Source organism: Lathamus discolor, chromosome 14 (assembly GCF_037157495.1).
Source record: "Lathamus discolor isolate bLatDis1 chromosome 14, bLatDis1.hap1, whole genome shotgun sequence".
Taxonomy (NCBI): Eukaryota; Metazoa; Chordata; class Aves; order Psittaciformes; family Psittacidae; genus Lathamus; species Lathamus discolor.
The window spans coordinates 1,615,777-1,625,453 of record NC_088897.1 but is presented as its reverse complement, the minus strand read 5'-3'; the positions used below and the strand labels follow the sequence as shown (position 1 = coordinate 1,625,453).

The window sequence follows — 9,677 nt, the reverse complement described above, 5'->3', positions numbered from 1 at the left end:
GTAAAGCCAAGGATAAGATGCTGGATTCTGACCGATCTCTGCCACTAACACTTTTTATGCAGCAGTTACTATATTAACGAGGTACATACTTTCCATGGCAGTTCAGTCATCATCCTTCTAGCTTTCACTTAGCAACCCATATGTCAAGGGGGCAAAGTCAGGTGAAAATTTATAACTTGAATCTTCACATGACAGACACTTTATAACTGAATCTAGTTTAAGATGGTCAAGTCAGCTGTTGCCTTGCCAGTTATTAGTTCCTCTTGTATATCCTCACTACCGTGTTACTGCCAAAGTATGTGAGCCGACTCGCCTCTTGCAGTTCCGTGCCTACTGACGCATGCTTGAGCTGGGAGTTCCTGGGATTCTCATTAAGATCCCCCCCCTCCACTTAATTATTAACTCCATCTTTTTTTTGTGATGCTGGACAATCTGTTTTTAATAACACACTACTCCAGCCATCCTTTAGCAGTATTTCATCAGTGAAACTTCAATCTTCCACAGTTCTGTGGCTGAGCTATGTAATGCCTAGGTCATACCACGCCACATTTCTGTCCTTGGAATGAAGTTGCTGCCAGTGTGAAACAGGAGAAGTGAGAGTGCAGCTTTGACACCACTCTGCCTTCCGTCTCAGCAGATCTAAAGTTCTCTGAAGGGCAAATTAAAAGCATCCTCAGCTTTTGAAACTTTGTTCAGCCTTGGTTAGTTCTGTACAAGTCACGACAGCAGTAAAAAGAGTCAAAAAGCTGCATAATTTTCTAAGTCAGCAAAACATTACACCCTTTAACAGGCTAAATCAACACCGGAACAGGTGTAGAAGAACCCATCTCCAGCTGGATGTGTAAGCCTGCACAGAGGCCGGAAGGCAGCTCTTACGGGTTGCATGCCCCTAACTTCCAATGACTCACACTGCCTGGCACTATCATTTGTTAAAGCAAGAGTGAAGCAGGGATAATAGCTATTTACTAAAAACAGAGGAGTGTGATTAGCTTTAATTGGCATTGTCAAGTGACTTGAGATTGTCAGGTACAAGATGTGGGCGAACTAAGTCTCATTAATTATGTTACTTCCTGCAGCCTTAAGTGGCTTGGCCAGTCCAGTGACGCTTCTGGAGTCAAAGCTACTCCCGACATCCAACACATCCCGGATCAGCAGGTGAAAACACCCTCAGACAGTCCTGGCAGACATGGCTATCAAGTACAGGGTCACAAAGCCAGAACAGAACAATCAGCTTAGGCTCAGCAACTAGCTGCCCTGACAAACAAGGAACAAAAAGGCAAATAAGACACAGCAAAAAGCAGACTCAGAGAAGTGAATGACAAACTTTGATGAGGATGAAGAGCAGGGACTGATGAGGGCAACAGGGAGTGCGATTAAGGCCCAGGACCCAGCACTCCTAAGCAGCAGCCCACCTGGAGCACTTCTCCCCAGGTAAGACAAACTATAAAGTCACTTTGTTTTGGGAAGAAGAGATCCAGATCTTCAGTCAGCATCACAGCACCAACAGACATGCTGATTTACCAGCTAAAGATCTGTTCTAAAGAACTAAAAAACAACAAAACCCTTGAGTCAGAATAGTCCATCTCTTCTACGGAGTCACCTCGGCTTCTGGAAGGAAAAGGAAATCTTAGTTACTGTGATTAGATCTAGAAGACAAGACCTCTGAACTAACAAACACAGAAAAAGAGGGAACATCCTGAAGGACCTCTGTCCTCAGGCCATACAGGCCTCGGTCAAAGAGGTGAGAAAAGGAAACTTTGTATTTATGGTTTAAAGCAGTAACTACACAGTGCTACATCATTCTGCCCCCAACATCACTGATCAGCTTTTAAGCAGCTAAGAGAACTGACATTTCCCTTTCTTCATTCCAGATTCCACTTCGTGAGCCCTCTTGCAGCCCACTGCTCCAGCATTTCACAGCTTAAGTTCAAGCAAGCAAAGGTCTGGCAGTTAATGACCAAAGCCCAGTGAAAGAAATACTGTACTAGTATTTCTTTAAGAGGCTTCCACACACACGGTCTGTGATGCAAGAACAAGAAATAATGGGTTTTTTACTCCTCTGCAATCCTTGCAATGCTCGTGTAGTACCACGCTAGATCAAGGAGCTCCCGCTTTATAAACTGCCAGCCAGGACCTACACCAGAGTGACCAGTTCCTTAATTAAATTCTCTCTCAGCAACAGGTATTCAATCCGTGAGTCAAGGAGCCTTTGAGGGAATGTGGATTTACAGGTAGTGACGCTGTCTTCTTCAGTACAATCCCGGCTCAACTACCCACACCAAACAGCAAAGAAAGGAAATCACTTATTCAAATCTGTGGATCCAGAGGACACAGGGGAGCTCAATGACCAGCGCAGTTTTCCTAGTTATTCCATGAAAGACACACCTGCAAAGGAAGTTTGAAAAAACAAAACCCAAAAGGAAAAAACCAAACACCCAACATCTTTGTCAGATGAAAGCAATGTCTCTGCCCTTCCTACAGCATTTCCAGCTTTAGTTTCAGAGCTTAAGGCTCATGTTAACATGGTATTTCAGCAGGAAACAAGAATTAGAAATCCGGTGGGAAAAGGAGACCATTCCAATCCCCTATTCAAGTGCTGCCGTTAGACAGCACACAATGTTTACAAGAAACCAGAGGCGTGGATCCCAACGCGATGAGATCTTAAGATCGGTGGGAGTGCTCTGCAAGAATGAAGTCACAAAATGCATCCTCTCCAGGCAGAATCCTCTCATGGACTGAAGTCGAGCTCTCTCAGTATCTGCTTGTTTACAACCACCTAACTCAGCAAAGGCCGCTCTGCGCTACCCAGCAGAAGCTTTAAGTAACTGTAAATGCATCAGCAGAAAATGTTTATTTGGAGCATGTAGCAGCCCTGAGGAAGGCTGTATCAGGAAGGCAGGTGTACTGCCCTGCCCCTTGCTTAACTGCTGTCTGCAAGCTAAAACACCAGCCGGACAGGCCTTCCTCTTCCTGTATTTTAAGACAGATGGCCAAAAAAAGCAGGGGCAAAGCGGGCAGGATTAAACTTCTTTTCCTACACCATTAAAATCACATTTTAAACTGGAACATTCCAAATTCTTTTGCCTTCAAAAATCAGCATTAAAATCTGAAGCTACGGACCCATAGCTCACTCCATGGCTACCTCTGTCACCTCAAGCTTCTCTGCATAAACCCCAGAAGTTTCTATGGAGAAGCATAGGACAAAGGACCCTTGACATTTCACCTTGAGGCCCTGGACCTCAGCACAGTGCTCCACAAAGAGAATGCTGCTGCACCCTTAACCAGAGGCTACAGCAGAATCACCCCTGCTCCCTGACGGCGCCCAGTTTCAATGCACCACATGCAGAAAGCGTCTGCCTTTAGCGTCAAGCACTGCGTAGGGCTGAGGATGCCCTCCCCACGGCTGACCCAAGTGCTCTGTGACCTCTCCTTTGCCACAGCAGGCATGATGTCACCCGGGTAGCTCAGCCTGCCGCCCGGTCTCCAGGGACTCCAGCGGCAGAATAAACAGAGCATGGCAGGGCGCTCGTCCCTGGTAGCGGCCCTTTGCACCGTGCTGGAAGCAGCCCAGGAGGTGCCCCCAGAGCCCAGGTAAGATGCTGCATCTCTCCCTGGAGCCACAAGCCTAAGCCTCACGCACACCTTTGTGGCAGGCACAGATCTCACCCGGGGTTTTGGGCTTTTATTACGCGCTTACTTGCTACAGGGAAACGGCTCGTTAGGAAGGACCATCCCTGCTGCTGCTCCTCCTCCGACGGTTACCTGGCACGCCGGCCGGCCACCCGCAGCCCCACTCCTGCAGCTCCCTCCTATTAATGCCCTTCCTCGCTGGAAGCGTGCGGGACGAGCCAAACCCCTCTGCGCGCTGCCCCTTGGACACTCTCCCGGGCTCGGACCTGTTGCCCTCCCCGCCTCCAGCCCCTCGCCCGGCCCCGCAGACAAAGGCCGCCGCTCGCAGAGCCCGGCTCGCCAGCTGCCAGCCCCGGGGGCGCCGCCAGGCCCCGGCCCTGCGCCCCGAACCGCCGGGGCTCCCCTCAGGGAAAGCCGCCGAGGACGCGCCCCTGAGGATGCGCGCCCCCGACCCGCGCTGCCCCTCCGCGAGTAGGCAGGGAGGGGGGGCCGGGGCACGGACGTTCTGTGGCGCAGCTCCGCGGCAGCGCGGCCCGGCCCCAGCCACCTCCCCCGTCCCTCCCTCCCCGCCGGCCGCCCCGCCGCGCCCGGCCCCGGCCCCGCCGCTCGCCCCCCGCCGCACTCACTCGCCGCGGCCGCCTCAAGCGCGTCCCCGGCGCAGACGGAGCGCGGCGGCCGACGCGCACCAGACAGCCCCGCAGCGCCCTCCTCCTCCCGCCCCTTATAGGCTCTCCCGCGAGCCTGCTGGCTCTGAGCGGCAGCGCCGCTCGCCAATCGCCGCCCGCTGGCACATAGCAACACCCCTCCGATTGGACACCGCCGGCCGCAGCCCATTTTTTCGCCACCAATCAGATGGCGAGGCCGGCAGGGGGGCTCTCGCCCCGCCCGCACACACCGACACGGGCATCGCCCCCCGCAGGCAGCAGCTGGGGCAGCGGCAGCCAATGGGAAGGGCCGGCGCGCCGCCGGCGTGCAGCGCGGGGGGAACAACAAACAGACGCGCTTCCTCTTAAAGGCGCAGGCAGCGCTCCCGGAACCCGCCGGGCAGGAGGCTCCCGGGCGCACACGCACTCAGTGCCCGGTCGGGGTGACAAAACCCCATAACCCGCCCCGCTGTTAACGTCCAGCCGGTCTTTAATTACAGGTGCCCACCGCCATGCGCACCCCCACACAGGGGAGTGCGGGATAACCGGGGCCAAGGGCTGCGGGGAGGGGATGATCGATACGTGTCCCGTCCCGTCCCCCCAGGGCCGCGCTGTTTCTGTCGTTACAGGGCCGAGGCAATTAGCGCACGTGAACCAAACACAAAGTAATTAACGCTGCCGGATCAAGAGAGAGGCGCTGGGAGCCCCCACTGCTGCTTGAACCGCACCACGCAGCAAAGAATGTCGTCCTCGTCCCCGTCCCCCCCAGTTCACCTCCTGGAACACGTAATTAGCGTGATGCTTAACCACAAATGAAGATATTGCATATTTCTCCTGGAAACCTCCATCAGCTGCATCCCACTGCTGACCACGGGCTTCTTGCAGCAGGGATCCTGGCAGTCTTACACCCTAGTACCTGCAGGTTGCATGTGAACACGTATGTACACATATGTACATGCACATACATACGCACACAGCACTGCGCTCACAGCTAAGCCAGGGAAAAGCGCAAGGGCAAAATTAAATGCAATCACCTCAAATTAAGAGACAAAACAGCTCCAAACGAGCTGGTTTGGAGGCTTTTCACTGCATGCTCCCATTTCAGCTCATGACAGCACATGTGTGACAGTGATTATTAAAACCATACCTTAACAGAGCAGTGAATGTTCTCTCTTCATCCTTTTCTTACCTCAAGGGATAAAAGTTACATACCTTATCAGGTGAAATAGTTTGTTCTTTTTCCAACACTCCACTGCTTTAGCAAATAATTAATATTTTAAGCAATCCCCTAAAAACTGGTCATTATTGGTAACTGCAAGGGCACCACTCTGTTCCATAGGTTTCATATTTGGACTCCCAAGCACAGTAAAGGGTGATACAATATTTCTGTTAGTTGCGGGTCTTATTTTTTAATACATGTGGGTAAGAAAAGGACCTACTACCTTGTGACATAAACAGTCTTATTTCACACAACAAAATGCACCCCTCTGACTGCATGAGTAAGAGATGCCAGCCAGCTAAGGGGTTCTAGATTAGATTAGACCAGATTTTAAAATACAACATTACTTTTTTCCCCCAGAAGCTAGTGGTACTCCCAAGTACAACTGGAATCTGCTGTTAACAGCGATTCAAGCACCGTGGTAGTTCCTAGTTACTAGATACACTCAAATGAAGAAGGAACTTGCTGAATTACCTTTAGACAAGCTACACCAGGAGCCTATGTTGGAGGCTTACTTCAAGCTTCTTTTCTTAGATAACCTCCTTCCTCCTCAAACGCAGCAGCAAGAGCGAACATGTCAGGTTTTTAGACCATCTCACCAGTGCTAAAGGAAGGTGCATTTAAATGATCCAGAATGAGTTATGTGCAGGAAGGGTGAAAAAATTTGCTTGAACTTGGAGTCACCAAGAGTTGTGAAAAGCTACCACAAGTACCCAGAGGTGAAAACACCAGCAGAATAAATCTACGCATGCACAAGATGCTGCTGCATAACAGGGATTTGGTTTTTTCTCACCCAAAAGCGAGCTGCAATGCAGATTTTTTTGGTTTGCTAATAAAAATACATTATTATTTACATGGAGAACAGCAAGATTCGTTACATGCAAAGTACTCTTGTAGTAGGCTTGCTTTAGGGTGGTGGTGAATTGGAATGACATTTATGTAAGTTCAGCATCACCATGGAAATCTAGAGGTTCACACAGCTTTGAAGTCACAGAAAAATAAGACCTTAAAAAAGCCCAGCTTTCTTCTTGGCCAGAAGCTTTTTAGTGGTAAGAGTGCTTCCTTAGCAGCATTTCACCCACTTCTGAGAAATAAAAGGCTACTTAGGTCCTAGGTACTTTCTCATTGAAGCTTCAAGTCTCATTTGATTCTGTATTAGAGTTTGGCTGCAAACTTCACAAGCAGAGCTTGATCAGCATCTATGCTTTTACTGGGCTAAGCTTTAGGGAAACTTACTCATGAAAAGAAAGAATCTGAATTCTGGCTCTGCTCTATTTGACAGCCCAGCTTTCAACTGAATAGCTAAGATGGATTTTTAACTTCTCTATTTGCAAACACCCATTTTTTGGAGCCTGAACAGCACAGCTAGTGTTTCCCTGCTCAGTGTCTGACATCAGTTTCAACTTCCATTACCATTTAGACCAGAAAAGCCTAATTTATCACTGAGTTAGGCTATTTTTTGCCATCACAATATTGAGAGGGGAGAAAGCACTGGATCACTCATTGAGACACTACCTCAGCATTTTTAGTGCTGCATTAGAAATGAGTGGTACTTAAAATATGATAAAGCTCTCACATGCCTAGCACTCCCAAGTTTTATTCCTAGCTGATGTTACTGGCCTTGTAACTCGAGATCTCTCACCTAATACTGCCTTTCTTCTTTAGGTGTAAAGTGCAGATGCTTCAAATTTTATCAGACACATCAGGAAACAACATCTTCAAGTACATGTTCAGGGAAATTCCAGATCAAAGAAAGGTGCTTCCATCTATTAACAGGTTTTTTTTCCCTTACTTGCAGCATCACTATTTTTGGTCCAACAACAAAACAGCAAACGTTACCCAGTGCTTCATCTTGTTCCCCCATATCACCGAGATGACTGTGCAGCTGTAAAGCCCTCACTACCTACATGATCACTCACCTCGCTTCCCATAGGAATACTCTGCTTACGTACCGGTTAGAGCCCTACGGAAAAGACCAGCAATCGCAAAGAGGTGGCGGCCTCCCGTGGCAAGGGGCAGGAGAACAGGCAGGACCCAGCGGCCGTTCTACTGTTTGTGTTTGACAGCCAGGAAAACAATCCATCGTAGGAGATTCTAGGGACAAACCAGGATCTCTGAGATTTCTTGACAGGCTGAGAGAGCTGGGCTGGTTCAGCCTGCAGGAAAGAAGGCTCCTTAAGGGGAGACCTTAGAGCAGCTCCAGTGCCTAAAGGGGCGGCAGGGAACCTGGAGAAGGGCTTGGGACAAGGGCCTGTAGGGACAGGCCAAGGGGAATGGCTTGAACCTGCCTGAGGGGAGACTGAGATGAGCTCTTAGGCAGAAGCTCTTCCCTGGGAGGGTGCTGAGGTGCTGGCACAGGGTGCCCAGAGAAGCTGTGGCTGCCCCATCCCTGGCAGTGCTCAAGGCCAGGTTGGACACAGGGGCTTGGAGCAAGCTGCTCCAGTGGAAGGGGTCCCTGCCCGTGGCAGGGGCTGGAGCTGGATGAACTTTAAGGTTCCTTCCAACCCAGTCTGTGGTTCTCTGATTCTACTGACACTGATGATCTCACTCATCAATGAAGGACAAAAGTCTATCCTGAAATTAAAATAGCTGCACCCCAAGCCTTCTTGCTTCTGATAAACAGGTAAGTTCTTCTGAATATTCTAATTGGCAAGTCTTAGCACTGCGGATTTATGTCAGGTTACACAACCTGAAGTCATCGCAGACAAATACTTTCCATGTTAAAAGACATGAACATTCACCAATGCTTCCCAATTCCCTAGTCTGGCTTACTGACCATTTAGAATGGGTAGTAAGAAATGAAATACTGCCCAGAGCAACCTACAGAATCCACTCATCAGGCTGCTAAAATCCTTTAAAAGGTACTGAATACTGTTATGTACAAAACCCCCACTTCAACTCTCTTACCTAATGTGAAGCCTCAAGGCTTTAAAATTACACTTGACCTTAAAACCTAGTATTTAATATAATTTGATGGAAATCCAGTAGAAAAGCTAGAAATTTACTTCTAGGAGTAGAGGAAACATTAACCTGCTTATCATCATCAGAGGAAAGCTCTGTATTTATAGCGAACTATCACCCAGCACAGGATAACACAGCACTGTACAGAAACCTCCTACAAGTGGAATCCCTGTTAACATGAACATATTCAAAACCAGCCAGTTTGTGTCCCCAGTTCAGCAGCAAATACCTGTCAACTATCAGAGGCTTTTTACGTGCAATAATCTGCTTATCTTTCATTGATCATCTACAGTCTTTTGCATAAATCTTCTAACAAGAGTGAGCAGGTAGAAGATACACTGTGTGGGGGAGATGGTGAATTAGAGCAGTGTCCTTAGGACATCACAGAAAAGCATTTCAGGATAATTTAAAGGCCACAGTAAAACATTTTTAAAACTAAATCTAGATTTAAATAAAACCAGTTCCTCTGCTGCCGTATCTTACATGCAGAGACAACTGAATGTCTTCACTTCCCCCATTCAATTCAGGTATGATGGACATACACAGATAGGATACAATATCCTCCACATCTGTGAACTGCTACATTCTGTAATTAAACTAATGAGCCTGATTATAGGTCAGAACCAGGCTACATAAGATTATTTTGTCAGTGCTTTCAAAACCTGACTTGTTATAAATGTGCACACAGAATCTTGTAACGCTGCCAGAATCAAATGGATAAACACCAAAGAGTAGATGTCAAATAAGATGACATTCCCCAAGCAGAAAAGATGCATTATTGTGCTTAAGAATTAAGCATCACCATTGCAAAAAACAAATAATTAGAAAGCAGCTCTGATACAGCCAGCCATTTTTACACTGAAGTGCAAAGCAAAGGCCAATGCTATCACACAATTACTTCTCAGCATAGCTACCCAAAACACTAACATATATAACACTTCTCAAAATATTATTTAATAAGAAACATTTGTTGACTCATTTCACCTTTCTGATTTCATCCATACAGAACTACACACTCCGTTTTAGATTAAAGGTGCTGCAATCTAAGACAAACAGAATTTGCCAGTTCTTTACACTGAAAGATGCTGATAGCAAAAAACACGCAGAGAATCAGTTCTCCTGGCATGCTTGGGATCTTCATCCTTGTCTCTCCTCTTACCCTTATTACACAAGACCCATCTACTTCAAACTGAGTTACATACAGTAAAGTTTCAGAAGTTTAG

At 47.9% G+C, this 9,677-nt stretch overlaps 1 long non-coding RNA gene across 1 annotated transcript; it reads left to right on the top strand.

Annotated features, from left to right (window-relative positions):
- The first annotated feature begins 3,455 nt into the window (after window positions 1-3,455).
- LOC136021984 (uncharacterized) lies at window positions 3,456-5,428 on the top strand. Its single transcript, XR_010615954.1, has 2 exons — window positions 3,456-3,591; window positions 4,904-5,428. It is a non-coding gene; the product is annotated as an uncharacterized LOC136021984 (long non-coding RNA).
- The last annotated feature ends 4,249 nt before the right edge of the window (window positions 5,429-9,677 follow it).